This window comes from Schistocerca gregaria, chromosome 4, assembly GCF_023897955.1.
Source record: "Schistocerca gregaria isolate iqSchGreg1 chromosome 4, iqSchGreg1.2, whole genome shotgun sequence".
Lineage (NCBI taxonomy): Eukaryota > Metazoa > Arthropoda > Insecta > Orthoptera > Acrididae > Schistocerca > Schistocerca gregaria.
Genome location: NC_064923.1, coordinates 43,382,215 through 43,398,909, shown reverse-complemented (window position 1 = coordinate 43,398,909; position 16,695 = coordinate 43,382,215). Strand labels below are relative to the sequence as shown.

The 16,695-nt window shown below is 41.7% G+C and overlaps 1 protein-coding gene and 1 non-coding gene across 6 annotated transcripts in view; one reads left to right on the top strand and one right to left on the bottom strand.

The window, feature by feature from the left end:
* Nucleotides 1-16,695, top strand: part of LOC126365842 (protein nessun dorma-like) — a 201,666-nt gene that overhangs the window by 41,761 nt on the left and 143,210 nt on the right. The gene's annotated exons all lie outside the window — the stretch shown is intronic.
* Trnal-caa (transfer RNA leucine (anticodon CAA)) lies at nucleotides 11,588-11,662 on the bottom strand. Its single transcript has one exon. It is a non-coding gene; the product is annotated as a tRNA-Leu (tRNA).

Genomic DNA, 16,695 nt, shown 5'->3' with positions numbered 1-16,695 from the left:
GCCTCCCCAATCACCAGATCTCACTCTGTGTGCCTTTTTTCTGTGGGGACACACAAAAGATCTGGTGTATGTACCGCCTCTACCACATGATGTATCAGAGCTCCGGGAGAGAATACGGGGAGCGACTGTGACAGTAGATGATGCCACAGTAATTATTTACAATAAAAATCCCATTCTTTCTGTCTCAGGAGTAAATTACATCAATGATGTTTCGAAATTGTGATGTAATGTCATGCTCAGTGAGCATTCATGACTATAACATAGGTCACACTGTTGGTTTCTGCCATAATAGTTTTTTAGAATATGATATGGTACAATAACCAGAAAACTTTAATGTCAACTGACTCTGGTGACAGGAGTCTATGCAATTACATATTTTACACATAGAAGCAAATAGGGATTTTATGGATCTGTGACCACCCTTGAAGCTGTGAAAATTACAATGTCACATAATCTTGTATTCAGAAAATATAGCCACTCTACAATGATGTGTAATACTCCGGTGACATAGTGACCTGTGATGTGTCTGTGTATGAGCTAGGGACAAACCTACTTTTGACAAGTCTGTATTAGTTGTGATGATGGGTAACTTCAACTTTGAAGTGAGTGTAGACAAGTAGTTATTGAGAAAAAATATCTATGCTGTAAAATTACATGGCATACTCATCCAATGAAGCAAAGAAGACCCGTATACACAGAGACAAAATCTGAGTATCGAATGGAAACCACTACAATTCGTTAACTAAACCTTTTATGGCAGTCTCGCAATGGTTCAAGACATTATCCAGGGAATTGTGGACAGTATCCATATCACTGATGTGCTCGGCGACAATGGGTCTCATGTGCTGGGGACTGATAAGCACTGCCAGTCCTTTGTCACCATAAGATCTGGGCATAATACTCTTCAGCAACCAACATGTGCACAGCAGTAGTAGTACGTTGTGCGTCACAGAGAGCGTGATCTTCATCACTTGGTTCATCACCGGATGATAAAAATCTCTCTAGAAAACATCCCTCAGTCTCAAGGTGTGTTGTGCACTGATGATGAGATGCGTGACTGTTGAGGGGTAATAGTCATTAGTGGGAAACCAGTCACACCTCCGTTGGATAAGGCTTACCTAGGCACATGGGGCTCTGTCTAGGTGGGCATTTATTTCCCTAGCTACACTCATGCTCATAAATTAAGGATAATGCTGATACATGGTGAAACAATGCTCTGCAGGTTTAAATCGCCTCGAGGTATGACCATGGGGTGCATTTGACCTGTAGTCGTCGCACGGTGGTGCAGGCAGTAGTCCACATATGCAGAGGTGTGTTGGTGTATGTCAGAGTACGGTGCAGCGAGTAAGTGTGCAGACATTTTCAGACGTGCTAATGGTGACTGTGTGTTGAAAATGGCTCAAAGAACACATATTGATAATGTTATGAGGGGTAGAATACTTGGGACAACTGGAGGCTGGTCGTAGCATGGGCCCTCTGTGTACCACAAAGTGTGATCTCAAGATTATTGTAATGATTCCAGCAGACAGGAAATGTGTCCAGGCACTACAGTATGGGTTGTCCACAGTGTACAACACCACAAGGAGACTGATATCTCACCATCAGTGCCTGCGGACGGCCACGGAGTACTGCAGGTAGCCTTGCTTGGGACAAACGGTTGTCTCCAGACACACAGTCTATGAACAGACATGGTTTATTTGCCCGGAGACCTGCAAGGTGCATTCCACTGACCCCTGGTCACAGGAGAGCCTGTAATGCCTGGTGTCAACAATACAGTACATGGTCATTGGAACATTGGTCCCAGGTTATGTTCACAGACGAGTCCAGGTATAGTCTGAATAGTGATTCTCACTGGGTTTTATCTGGCATGACCCAGGAACCAGATACCAACCCCTTAATGTCCTTTAAAGGAGGTTGTGGTTCGATGTTGTGGAGTGGGATTATGATTGGTGCACGTATACTAATGCATGTCTTTGACAGAGGAACTGTAACAGGTCAGGTGTATCGGGGCGTCATTTTGCACCAGTATGTCTGCCTTTTCAGGGGTGCAGTGGGTCCCACATTCCTCCTGATGGATGATAACGCACAATCCCATCGAGCTGCCATCGTGAAGGACTACCTTGAAACAGAAGATATCAGGCGAATGGAGTGGCCTGCCTGTTCTGCAGACCTAAACCCCATAGAGTATGTCTGGGATGCTCTCGGTCGAGGTATCGCTGCACGTCTTCAAACCCCTAGGATACTTCAGGAGCTCTGACAGGCACTGGTGCAAGAATGACAGGCTATACCCCGGCAGCTGCTCGACCACCTGACCCACTGTATGCCAACCCATTGTGCGGCCTGTGTACGTGTGCATGGTGATCATGTCCAATATTGATGTCGGGGTACATGCGCAGGAAACAGTGGCGTTTTGTAGAACATGTGTTTTGGGACGGTTTTCTCAACTTATCACCAATACCGTGGACTTAACAGATCTGTGTTGTGTGTGTTCCCTATGCTATTAGTGCCAGTTTTGTGAGGTGCCACATTGTGTGCCACCACATTCTGCAATTATCATTAATTTATGAACATGAGTGTACTTGCAGGACCAAGATGGATCCTTCAGAATTTTCTCTTCATCCTCCCAGCAGAAAGGGTGGGCTGCTGATAGGTGCAAACACCCAGTTGTACAAGAGGGCTTGTGAAGCTAGTCCTCCTGATTTCGGAGTTATCAGAATGCTGCCATTTACAGTAAAAGAATGCATACTGCTGGCATGAAAGTATTTTTAATAGTCAAATGGAAAGATGGTAGTTTTGAGAAGGTTTTGCCCTTCTATACACAAAATGGTTTGGAAAGAATCTGCTGATGTTTAAAATCAGTAAGATACTTGCGCAATGGGACACAGTTAGTGGAAACTTCTAATTCTCAGCAAGCAGCTAACCTCTAAAAAGCTAGATGCTTTGGGGAGTATGCAACAGAAGCTGAACTGCACACCACCTTGAACAACAGCAAAGGTGTTGTGACTTTCAGGGATCTAGTTGACATTCCCAAGAAGGAACTGAGAAATGAGTGGGGTTCAGAGAAGATAGTCGATATGTAAAACATCATGAAGAGTGTGGTTGAGGATACTTTAAAATGTGACAGCTTTATAGTGACATTCGGTAGCATGAAACTTTGTGAGATTGTTAAGGCAGATTTCCTTCTTCTAAGTGTGCAGCCTTATGTCGCAAACTCCACGCGCTGTTGCAAATGCAAATACCTTGAGCATACTACTTTTGGGGGTCATGCAGAAGCCACTTGTGGCAAATGTGGTCAGTCCACCCACAAGAGAGTCACTCATTCATCTTCTTTGGAGTGTTTGAGTTGCCCTGGGGCATACCCTGTCTGGAGTCAGAACGGCACTGTAAACCTTAAAGAACGAACGATAAAAGAGCTTGAGACCAAAAAGCCCTTCCCATGTGATGAGGCCAAGAAGATCTATATAAAGCCATGCTACCCCCAGCATTCGCTACCTCGTTAGCTTTGGTTCTTAAACAGCCAGTGCAGAAAACCAATGCTGCTGTACAACCGGAGTTTGCTAGCATCAGTACTAGTACCTGCGTTCGTAAAGGCACTTGTGCTGCTGCAACCATTCCGAAGCCTGTCTCTCCCACTAGAACTTCGGAAAAGGCTGTGGTTACCGACATTGTGGAACTCTCTACCTCACCAAAGATTCAGTCCAGTCCATTGTCCAGCACTGTCACTACCATTTTGTGGTTGTGGCTCAGAAGCCACCTCAGACCAAAAAATCAAAGTTGAAGGTGAAGAATGTGATGGACCGTGGTATCAGAGTGGAGTGATCATCGTGTTCCAAGGTTGAGCTTCCACCCACTGTGCACTCCCCTCCCTGGCAGAAAGTCATGATAGAAGTGCTACTCACATGATAAATGGCTCCCATCATATGGTGGAACATTAATGGGTTCAAGACAGATGTGGAGGAACTGAAATTCCTTACACAGGCACATCCTCTGTGCTTGTGTTTACAAGAAACACATTATAAAACCTCTGACGTCCCTGTGGTATGATGCTATGCCCTTCACCAAAAGAATGACATGACTAGAGACAAAGCCATGGGAGGTGTTGCTGTGTTTGTCAGTAACACACATACAGTTTTCTGCTTTCTCTTTGGTTACTCACTTATGTGCAGTAGCCATTGCAGTTAATGCAGGTCAGAAGATCATGATCTCCTCACTGTACTTACCTTCACGTGATGTGATAGGCTCTGAGACTCTCACTAGTCTTAATTGCACATCTTCCCCACCTTCTTTTCCTTATTTCAAGGCCCATAAAATTTATGGAGTTTGAACTGTACATACTCCAGGTTTCGAATAATTGAGAATCTCGTGAAGTGTTAGGAGCTGTGCACTCTCAACACAGGCAATTCGACTCATTTCTAAGCTGCTGCTGGGTCGTACTCAGCCATCGACTTCTCTTTATGGCCTCCAGACCTTGGCAGACTCGACACAGTGGGGAGCAACTGATGACCTTCATTCCATTGACCACTTACTACTGTGGATCCACCTCATGCATGGAAGATTGTTTGAGTGGAAGCCACCTAAATGGATGGTCAGCAGATCTCACAGGACGCTGTTGAACCAGCTGACTGTGTTTAAACACCACAACAGTCCTGAAATGGGTGGACCGCATCACACAAGTGATCCTTCATAGTGCTGACTTAATGATACCAAAGTCCTCAGGTCATCTTAGGAGGCAAACTTTTCTTTGGTGGACTGTTGAATGCCACTCATGATTATGGGACAGGTGTGCCCCTCTTCAATGGGTTAAGTACCATCCAACAGCAGACAACATCACGACCTTCCAGTTTGCGAGGGCCAAGGCTCAATGCATAATTAAGGAGACCAAGAAAAGGTCGTGGAAAGCATTCCTAGACTCCATCATCCACTCCACTTGTTCTACAAAAGTTTGGGGAGCCATCAGGAGGGTTTCTAGTGAACACAGTCGTTTACCAATAGTAGCAATTGAATAGTAGCAGATTGTGTGGGTGGGCATAAATAATGGAAACTGATTTGCTGCATGAATAATTAAAAAATTAATGAGACAGAATAATTGAAAGAAATTGGGTGGTACATATATCCTGGGTGAACGTTAACTGGTACTAACACAACAGACCTTCAGTGTCAATAGATTTAAGATCAATATTCATCATTGCACAGGATAGAGTAGCATGGGGAACTGCATCAAACCAGTCTCAGGACTGAAGACCATGACAACAACAACAAAATTCATCATTTAAGATTACGTACTTCTTCTCATTAGTTCCATTGTGAATAGAGCTGATTATGAGAATACTGGTACAGGATCACCCCTCTACTGCTCGAGGAAATTCCTCTTGTCTGCGTCGAAACTCCCAATGCGGGAGTCTCGGCGCGGGTAATGTGATGAACAGACGGACGTGATTAATGCAAGTATATGTATGAATAAACTTGCCTTCCTAATAACTTATCACTTTTTAGTATACGGTTGGAATGCACATTTTTAAACAATACTGGCATGGTGGAGCTGCCACTTATACAAACAAACAGGTGAAGATATAAAAATTAAATTAATCTTCTCTTTTTTTTTTATCAAAACATTATCTCTGGAACAAAATAACTTGGTTTTATAAATGTACAGATTACACATATATAAAAAGAAAAGAATGAAGAAAGAAAAATCAATATGATGCATTACAATTACCCTCCCCCTCCCCATTGTGCACTGGCATTATGTGGAGGTGCCTGGTGTCTGAGCTTGATAGCCCTGGCCAGTATGGGCATAGCCTTTATTTTCGGCCATTGGAGTTATCCTGTATGGTTATAAATTCATATGGACATGTCCTTGTCTTTTGACGCATGCATACATAGGTTTTCTTTCATAACAAAGTGCTTGCAGTAACCTGATAGTCCTATTGTCAGTCAGTACTTGCCTAGTGCTTAGCTTGCGAAGCATGCGTGTGCACATAAATGGTTTTCTCACCCTCACATGTTTAGTACAAAGCCAGAATGTCCACGTCGTACGTTTACAGTCGCTTTCACTGCACAAATTCGTGAAGCTTGTGTTCAGCTGTGTGTTTCTTTGTGAAATCTTCGATTTGGTGACAACTAGTTTCCATATCAGTGGCCCAAGGAATTCATTTCATCTCGTCGCTCTCACTTATTCAGTGGGGACACAAGCCATACACCCAAAATCTGTCAGAGGGAAGTTTCTTGCTGCTTTTACTATGTTGTCGAGCCAGAAAATTCCTGTTACATAAAGTATTGCCATCTTTACTTTATCGTGTGTACACCCACGTTTAGCACTCGCACACTTAACACTTTGCAGCCAGGTTTCGTATATATTTGCACTTTGTTTTTGAGCGTCTTTCATACAGTTGCATTACATAGTTTCTGTAGTATATTTTCCACATGTTATACATGTAACATAAAAAAAAATACTATTACAGTTGCAAAATACCCTATGCTATGCATTTGCTGACATGCCATTATCGTCGCTTATATACATTGTAGTCTGTTTGTCATTTTGTTTTAGTAAATGTTGTTAAATTACAATTTCGTTACATTGTTTGATTCCAATTATATGATTATACATTTTACTTTCATTTGATTGTACATTCTTCATTTAAGATTCTGTTTTCCCTTATGGGATAAATTGACATACATTTCATTTCAATTTACAGTGGCTTCTTGTTGGAGCATATTTATTAATTCCAAAGAATTAAAGAAGTAAACAATGGTTGCTACAATAGATACTACGCGCCACTCAGATCACTATGCATAGCATCCCTTTTCTAGCATTCTCCAGGAAGGATCTACACATTACAGGGTTGAGGAAATTCCATGGAAAACCATTTATGTGCTCAGTTACGTCTCGTTACTATACTCGACTGTAATCCCAAGAACAAAATAGTTTGTCATTTGTAAACACAACTCAAATCTTTAGATACCAATCATACCAAATACTTATTCAGTTTTTAATAAAAGTGCAGCTCAGTATTTACTTGTTATGTTCATTGTATAAAGGATAACCTTCTCATATACTGATGATGTATAGAGAGTTGTATCATCAATATGGCAGCATACGTACAATGAGCGTAAAGCAGTGTTTATATAAGTAAGAGACATGCATAAAAATTTCAATGTAAATCAGTTATTTAATGCTTTCATGGGTAGTCAACGCTCACAATAGTTAGGTTACGACCCCCGGATTATTTGGCAGTGCTCATTCTTAGTTCTGCATTGTGATATGTGATGTACAGCAACTGTTTTCTTCTTCGCATACTTTCACACTATCACATTTATAAGTATCATAAACTTATAACTGTATTTACTTGCGGTGTGGTCCTTTCTTATTTTTATATAATACCTAATACTCTAAAAGCATTTATTCTTCTTCACTTTGGGACATGTCAATGCATTGTTCCCTGGAAGAAAAACTTAATAATACTAAATTACAACTAAATTTTCATAGATAAGTGTGTAGTGGCTCAAAGGCTACTAATACCTTTTTCATATATATACAGTAGTGCTGTCACAAACCATATTTAATGTCATGTGTGCATCTCTAGTTACCTTATAAATCCGAGAGATAAAGTGTAGTATGGGTGTAGTGCGACTTCTTCTTTAGATTGCCATTTATACTAGACTCGCCTGTTAACCTGCAGCAAGACTTTTCTGGTCCATCAAATATAATTTTTGCATGTATCTTTAATACTTAAATTTGTATGTACTGTACATATATAGATATAATGTATGAGATGGAATCCAAAATTTTCAGGGCTGGTGCTGCCATCTACAAAGTAGGAGCAATAGATTTTCGCACCGCTAGGTGGCGAGAGCTGCATATCTGATGAGTCAGTGTACAGAGTGGCATTCAGCTGGGAGGACGTGTTGTGTGTTCACAGTGATTTCTGTAATGCTCTGTGTTTGGTGTGTGGTGATTTTACGATGGATCCACAAACAGAACAGCACGTGTGTATCAAATTCTGTGCGAACCTGGGGAAAAGAGCTACGGAGACCCTTGCAGTGATTCAACAAGTGTTTGGGGGACAGAGCATGAGCTGTACGCGCATATTTGAGTGGCATGCTTGGTTCAGGACCGGCCGTACAGATGTCAAAGATGATGCTCACACTGAAGGCCCATTAGCTGCCAGACGTTGTTGCCAAACTTCAACAATTGGTTCATGCGGATTGACGTCGAACCATTCAAGACCTTGCGGATGAAGTGGGTGTTATTTATGGGAATTCGGTGGGCGTCATGTTTACGTCGTGTTTACGTTTAATGATGTTGCTGTTTCCTCTTAGGGTGCAGTTCCCACGTCAAATGAAAACGAAATGGATTTCTGTGGCTGGGACCTATCAAGTGAATTAAAATTCATTCACATAATTATGGAAGGCTGAAATATATTATTAGCTTCAGTTTTCTGATTTTATTTCATTTCCACGTTTTTGGCAGGCAAGCAGTAATTGCCCTGCAGAGCAATGAAGTTATTTTTGTTGGTTTGCTAGAGAAATTTTACTTTTACTAATGTTTTCCATTGAGGCAATCAATTTATTTAAAATTAAACATTTTGTTCCACAGTATAGGGTAGTTCGGTGAATTTCAAGTGCACATTTTCATCTTCTGGCACCTATGGCATTTTGCCATAATAAAGAACCAAACGTGAGATAGTACAGTACAGATACTTTTAGAAAATATACATCCCGAACAGCAACCTGACATTACTATCAGGTTGGGACCTACTTCGCTGTAGATCTGGACATAAGAATGTGCACTTCAAGCCGAATTATACATTTTAGTATGGTTTATGAACTTTGATTCTCTGGTCGCATCCTCTGGTGCCCTGTTTCTTTTATGATGTAATGTAAGATATCATAATGCTTTATACGTACGAACATATGTGTTTCCTACACTATCGTAGCTACGCAAGCACAGTAACGCCTGTTTTCTGGCACACTTGGGCAACTGCTGAAACGAACCTGTTTCTATGTCTCAGGGAAAATACTACAAATGGTGGTTTGAAAAGCATTACTTTCAAAGTAAATTTCATTTTACGTAAGATGAATTATGTTGCATTGAGAACTTGCACTGAATTTCTCAAATCACAGTGTTTGACTCTCATTTACAACTTTACATTTTGAGAACTGCCCACTTAGAAGAATTTTGAGCCCAGAGGACCAGACATTTATGTCATTATTTTAAATTTTACTGGCACATTTGTGTGATGTTTCTTAAAGTGTAACACTTGCAGAAAAGACCAGTATTACATGTGAAAGCGTAACTTCTCTTGTAGCTTACTAATCTTTGAGATCAATATTATAAGTCACAGTTTCTTGTAACTACACTATGTATAGTAATCTAAACCATTAACTTAACAGTGATGTTGCTATTGGCTGACTACATCACATGTCCTATGCTCTGAATATCGGCTGGCGAGATCATTTGACATGAGCTATGATTGGCTTACAAAGGGGCATATTAATGTCAGTTTCAATTATTTGGAAACTAACATGCTGACCTTGGTGAAATTCGAATTTACACTTTCGGAATTATGAAAATGTGTAGTGTAGACGTTGCCGCACATCATCCAAGATCTCATTTGTGCTGGATTTTGTTTTCTAAAGTGACTGTGGGAATCTCTACGCCAATGGCATTTAAAATGTTAACCATTCAAAGAGTCGATAAGTTTTACAGTTCCGTGGGAAAGTATACTGTTACGTAACATAGAAAAACTGTATTCACACCCGGAAATAAGTGGATTTTTTAACCAGGAAATCTGGGAAATATCATGGATTTTTTTTTTTCATCGTCTACTTATACACCCTGTAATGTGAAGAATTTTAAAGCTTTTTAGATATATTGCCAATGAATATTTTAAAAAAGAAATGTATTTCATTACTTTTTGGACACTTTTTCCAACTATACCTGCTTAACCATTTTGCGTCTTCAGTCTTATCATGTTTTTTAGATGTCCGTTTTACCTGTCACCTTTTCATTTTCTACATTTTTAGGTTCTCTTTTAATCAGTTAAATTGAACATACTGTTTATATACTGCAGTTAAATCACACTAAAACACCCGTGCAGAATACTAAATTGCTTCATTGATATTCATAACTTTTCTGAGAAACAAAAATATTCCATTTGAGAATTTCATCAGAAAGAACGAAGCCTAGGAGTAAACAATCAGAGGTGTCTGAAAGCCAGCTGTAATTTACTATGTTATGTTGCCACATAGCCTTACCACCTAAAGTGTGGAATGCCTGGGTTAAATACGAGGGTCACTCCAAAAGAAATTCCCACTATTTTTGTAAAAATACAGTTTTCATTCTGCATGTGTGAAAGTTTTACAGTGTGTAGATATATCCTTCCCACTTGTTTTCAAACTTAGTTCAACCTGTTCACGTGAGTGGCAGTACAGTTAGTCGGTGGCCAAGCAGGTTACGTGATGAAAGCAGGCAGAGTAATATTGAGGATTGTCCTTGCAGCGGCAGGTCTCATACTGCACACACTCTAGACAATGTGCGGAGAGTTAATGAATTGGTGACTGCTGACAGACGCATCACAGTGAATGAATTGTCATGCTACGTTGGGATAGGGAAAGGAAGTGTTTGCAGAATACTGAAAGTGTTAGCGTTAAAAAAGGTTTGTGCCAGGTAGGTTCCCAGGATGTTGCAGTGGCTCACAAAGAAACAAGAAAAACGATATGCAGTGGGACAGTATGAGAATGGTGGAGATGAATTTCTTGGAAGAATTGTGACAGGTGATGAGACATGGCTCCATCATTTTTCACCAGAGACAAAGAGGCAATCAATGGAATGGGTGCAAATTCACCTAAGAAAAAAAAATTCAAAATCACCTTCTGCTGGAAATGTTGTGGCTACAGTGTTTTTCGATTCCGAAGGATTCTTGCTTGTGGACATCATGCCAAGTGGAACCACCATAAATTCTGAAGCATATGTGATGACACTGAAGAAACTTCAAGCTCGACTAAGTGGTGTTTGTCCACATTGGCAAAAGCAGGATGTTTTTCTGTTTCACAACAACGCACGGCCACATGTCAGTCAAAAAACCATGGAAGCGATCACAAAACTCGGATGGACAACACTGAAACACCCGCCTTACAGTCTGACCTGGCTCCATGTGACTATCATCTCTTTGGGAAACTGAAAGACTCTCTTCATGGAACAATGTTTGAAGATGATGACTCCCTTGTGCACGCTGCCAAACCCAGTGGCTCCAACTGGTTGGTCCAGAATTTTACCATGCGGGTATACAGGCGCTGGTTCCAAGGTGGCATAACACAGTTGAGAGGGATGGAAATTATGTGGATAAATGAAAATATTGTTCCTAAGGGATGTATCTACACATTGTAAAACTTTCAAAAAATGTAGAATAAAAGATGGATTTAAAAAAAATAGTGTACATTTCTTTTGGAGTGACTCTCGTAGGTATATAATATACACTTGACACCCTGTTCTGGTCTGTAATTATGGTGTATGTTTCCAGAATGAGTTTTTCACTCTGCAGCGAAGTGTGCGCTGATATGAAACTTCCTGGCAGATTAAAACTGTATGCCGGACCGAGACTCGAACTCGGAACCTTTGCCTTTTGCGGGCAAGTGCTCTACCAGCTGAGCTATCCAAGCACGACTCACGCCCCTTCCTCACAGCTTTACTTCTATCAGTACCTCGTCTCCTACCCTCCAAACTTTACAGAAGCTCTCCTGTAACTGAGCTTTATACATTGCAATGTGTCATTCCCTTTTGTCGTAAACATTGTGCCTTTGATGAAGTTGGCTGAAGTACAGATATTCATGCTGTATACCATTTCCGCAACAGACATGTGAAAGTGAGACTTCTAAGCAGTGCATAAGTGTAGTAAAACCAATGGTAGTGCCTGTGGCCAGTTGTCCTTGTGACACGTTTTAGCTGCTTTCAAGGTCCCGTACCATCTTTGCACTGTTCCATAGATTTTTGGGGGACAGCTTGACTTCCTCTATTGGTTGTTACATGTATTAGAGAAACAAAATGTGCTACCCATATGTACGAAAAGCTCTTTGCCATTGTCTGAGCTGAAACATCAGTGAGAAGAATGGGCGCTGTCCAAAATATAAAATGATTAGTACCTGTTAACAGGAAGCAGAAATCCCTGTGACGGATGTAGTGGCCCCAGCAAATCAATATTTACATTCACAAATCTGTCGCCACTGTCAGGGACTAGGGATAGACATGATGTCCATACCTGGGCCAAGGGCAGTTTGTGACGCCTCCCTAACTCTAAGGGAATGAAAAAAATAGTGTATTTAGGGTTGGAAGTGAAACTAACAAATCGCGATTTGCCTTCCATAATATTTAAAAAAAAAAAAAAAAAAAAGAAAGAAACTGCATACCCCAGGTATAGATGACATCCCTCACACTACAAACTGTCACTTTTGGTCCACTTCATTCCTTTTTGCAGACCACACATTCCCCTGACCATGTTTTACAATCTTGGTTTATATAGTGGGCTACACAACACACTGTGCTGTTAGACATGCAGTGTTTTTGCATTCCAGTAGGTATCAGATCTTGAACTCTATGAAGTGCTTGGCTGTGATAGCTCGGTGGTACAAAAGGGTGGAGCCTTCTCGCAGAGACATCAGACAAAATTTTCAGACTTTATGCAGAGGTGACAGAAGTCATGGGAACCTCTGCCATTAGTGACTTTTTTTTAAGTCATGGGAACCTCTGCCATTGGTGACTATTGGGAGGCATGGCAGCTGGATGGTGTGTCAGGAGGCACTCTCCGAATGCGCCACTTGCTGTGTCTCAGGGAAGAGGAAGTGGTTGTAACCTGTGTACACCAGTGGACACTGAAAGAAGAGTGGCTTTTAACTGTTTATTTCAGCAAAAACCTCTCTCCTTTAGTGATACTACAGTGGTCCTATGCCACTGTTTGTCCGGGAGCACCGCGAGTGCCCGGCAGCTACTCAGGAAGCGGATGCTGTGTCTGCACTCTAAGAAGATCGCGCTAGCGTATGTGGCTTACACACCCCGGCCAAGGAGGTGCTTGATTGCCTCACATAACTGTGGCTCATCTCTGCTCTCTGTTCCGTGATGACGGTTGTCGTGTGGTTGAGAAGTGCGCCGATCTTGGCCTGCCATGCAGATTGGCCCCTTGGCTCCGCTGAAGTATCAGGAATGCTGGTGTCTTGCCCCAAGTCAACACAGATGACCCCAGACCTTCCCATATGCATTGGAAGCTGTCTGCTGGACTCGTGAGTGTTGCTTACGGGGAGGGAGACTCTCTTGGGTGGCTGTTGGCAGTGTTGAGTATGAGCAGGAAATCTGCTGCAGACTTATACCCAGCATTAATACCATGTCAGGGAATTGAGTACGCGTGTCCTGTACCCCATGAATCTTTTAGACCAACTCCCTTCTGAACTCATATGCTGGAGTATTTATAGTGTGAAATAATGGCTGGTGTTGACCCAACATCACTTGTAATGACCGAGGCTTTCCTAATATGAATGTACGAGTGATTTGTATCGCGCCCTATTTGCTTAACACTTTTGTTATACCAATAGATTGGTCCGTAACAATATTCAGTATGTCTTCTTGCGTTAATGGTGTGGCCTCTTACTTCATCCAACAATGTTCCGTACTACTTCTCAACTGTAGTGCTTTACTAAGCTCCTGCTGATGCTAGCTACCCAGTTCGCGCAATGTGCTTATGTTCTGCTTTCCGCCTGACCTGCTAAAGTGATGAATCGTTGTCATTTTGTGTTGCACTTGTTGCCAGTCTCGCAAGGAACGCAAAGTGAACGAGGTCTCACAATTATGAAATTTTGCAGCAAGCTGCCTGATACAGGGTTGCTATGTAACACCTCCTAATATTATGTCGGAACTCCTTTTGTCTGGTGTAATGCTGCAGCTTCGTGTGGCATGGCTTCAGCAAGTTGTTGGAAGTCCCCTGTAGAAATATTGATCCATGCTGCCTCTATTACCATTGTCCACAACTGCAAAAGTGTTGCCAGGGTTGGATTTTGTGCAAGTGACCATGTTCCATAAGTGCTCGATGGGATTCATGTCTGTTAATCTGGGAGGGCAGATTATTTGCTCGAATTGCTCAGAATGCCATGAACAACTATGGCCCACGGTGACATGATGCATTGTCATCCATAAAAATTCCATAATTGTTTGGTATCATGAAATCCACAAATAGTTGCAAATGGTCTCCAGGTAGCTGGACAAAAGCATTTTGAATCAATGAGTGGTTCAGTTGGACTAAAGACCTTTCATGGAAATACAGTCCACACGATTCAGGAGCCACTACAAGGTTACACATTCTCTTTTTTACAACTAGGGTTCATGGCTTCAAGAGATCTGTGCCACATTCAATCCCTACTGTCAGCTCTTACCAATTTAAGTCAGGATGCATCTGAGCAAGCCACAGTTTTCCAGTTGTCTGTGGTCCAAAAAATATAGTTATGAGTGCAGGAGAGGGGCTGCAGGCAATGTCATGTTATTAGCAGTGACACTCTGCCCCTGGTATGTGCTGTGTACCAGTCTTGAATTTTGCAATAAATTCTATTTGTTGTTATATCTCTGAGCATTGTGCTCACTGTACTGCTTAAAAACAATTGTTGGTGCTAATAGTCAGTAAATGTAGTGAAATCCTTAACTTCCAATTATGGTTGTAAAACTGCCAGTAGCTCTCCATCATATGCTCCCTATTATATATAAAAGTTTTTTTGCACTGTGCACTCAGTTTTCTGGGGCAACCATGACCTGATCCTGGTCACTGTCACGGTAAAAATTTAATTTCCAAAGAATCTCATAATTCTCGGCATGTAGCAGGAAGTACCACTTGGTGTGTAATCTGCATCTTTTCCAGTAATGGAGAAATTACTGATGCTGTAACTACTTAGTTACAGCATCCCAAAAAAACAACTTGCTTTTGACTTAGCACACAGTTACTGTTATTGAGGCACTGGAAAATGTTTCACAAATGCTTTGCATATTCACTTGTTGTTTTGGAGAGGGGAAAAAAAAAGAAGCAGTGCTTACTCAGTGTAAGCAAAACAGAAATGCAAAATTTAATCAGTGAATCATTGTCACCTCTGTGCTGCATTTTTGAGCCCAAAATGCACGTAATCATTTTCAGAAAGGGGTAGTTAGGGCAGTCTTGGGAACCGAGTAATTATCTGGCAATTGTCCTTGCATTTAGTGCCCAAAAGTCATCATTTGAACTCCATGTTTTATCTTTCTTGGGTCCAAATGTAATGGGAATGATGAAAGGAGGTTGAATTGTGCTTCACTTGCCAAACTTCTGTTTGACTATTGCCAGGCATTAGTGTAGTAGCTTCTGCAGGCATGCAGATACTGGTAGGCTTGGGCTAGTTTTGATCATATTTCTCGTGTTCTGTTTCAAAGCTTTCTTCTCACTGTGTAGCATAACGTCTGTTGAAAACTATTGAAACAGTGGAGTAAAAATGTTTTTTTCCTGATGGCTATGTAGTCTTCTGTGATGTAGTCCTTGGATACAAAGTTCATGGTTTACTTGCTGCATCATCTTTGGATAAAATCCCATGCTTTCGATTATTGCTTTCATTGAAATTTCCTGGCAGATAAAAACTGTGTGCCCAACCGAGACTCGAACTCGGGACCTTTGCCTTTCGTGGGCAAGTGCTCTACCATGTGAGCTACCGAAGCACGAACTCATGCCCGGTACTCACAGCTTCACTTCTGCCAGTATCTCGTCTCCTACCTTCCAAACTTTACAGAAGCTCTCCTGCGAACCTTGCAGAACCAGCACTCCTGAAAGAAAGGATACTGCGGAGACATGGCTTAGCCACAGCCTGGGGGATGTTACCAGAATGAGATTTTCACTCTGCAGCGGTGTGTGCTGATATAAAACTTCCTGGCAGATTAAAACTGTGTGCCCGACCGAGACTCGAATTCGGGACCTTTGCCTTTCGCAGGCAAGTGCTCTACCAGGGTACTGCACGGTTCGCAGGAGAACTTCTGTAAAGTTTGGAAGGTAGGAGACGAGATACTGGCAGAAGAGAAGCTGTGAGTACCGGGCGTGAGTCGTGCTTCGGTAGCTCAGATGGAGAGCACTTGCCCGCGAAAGGCAAAGGTCCCGAGTTCGAGTCTCGGTCGGCATGCAGTTTTAATCTGCCAGGAAGTTTCATATCAGCGCACACTCCACTGCAGAGTGAAAATCTCATTCTGGATTGATTTCATCGTTGTCAGAGGCAGAAATACTCTGGTGAGTATGATAGAGGCAATAATCGAAAGCATGAGACTTTATCCAAAGTTGATGTGGCAAGTAAATTGAGAAGGTCTTAGCTGATGATGCTTGTACCTCTCTTGTTACCTCTCTTGTAAGTTGAGATACCTGGGTGCCTTTAGTGATGCTGCCTGAAGTGTGGTCAATTAAACAACCATTCGTAATATCAGGTAGCAAACTGAAATACGCTGGGAAATTTGCTCATATGACTGGCTGTAATAAATCTGATGTAAAAATTTCCAGTGATACTTCTTGCGAGCCTGAAGAATAGTTGTAGAGTTTTCTGACTGAACGTCTTCATTACTGCATTGTTTGCAGCAGGGAACAACAGCAGTGTTGGTTGTCTTCAAACTCGTAGCATCTTGAGTGGATACAAGGAAACATTCAAGCCTGTGTACGAGGGCTG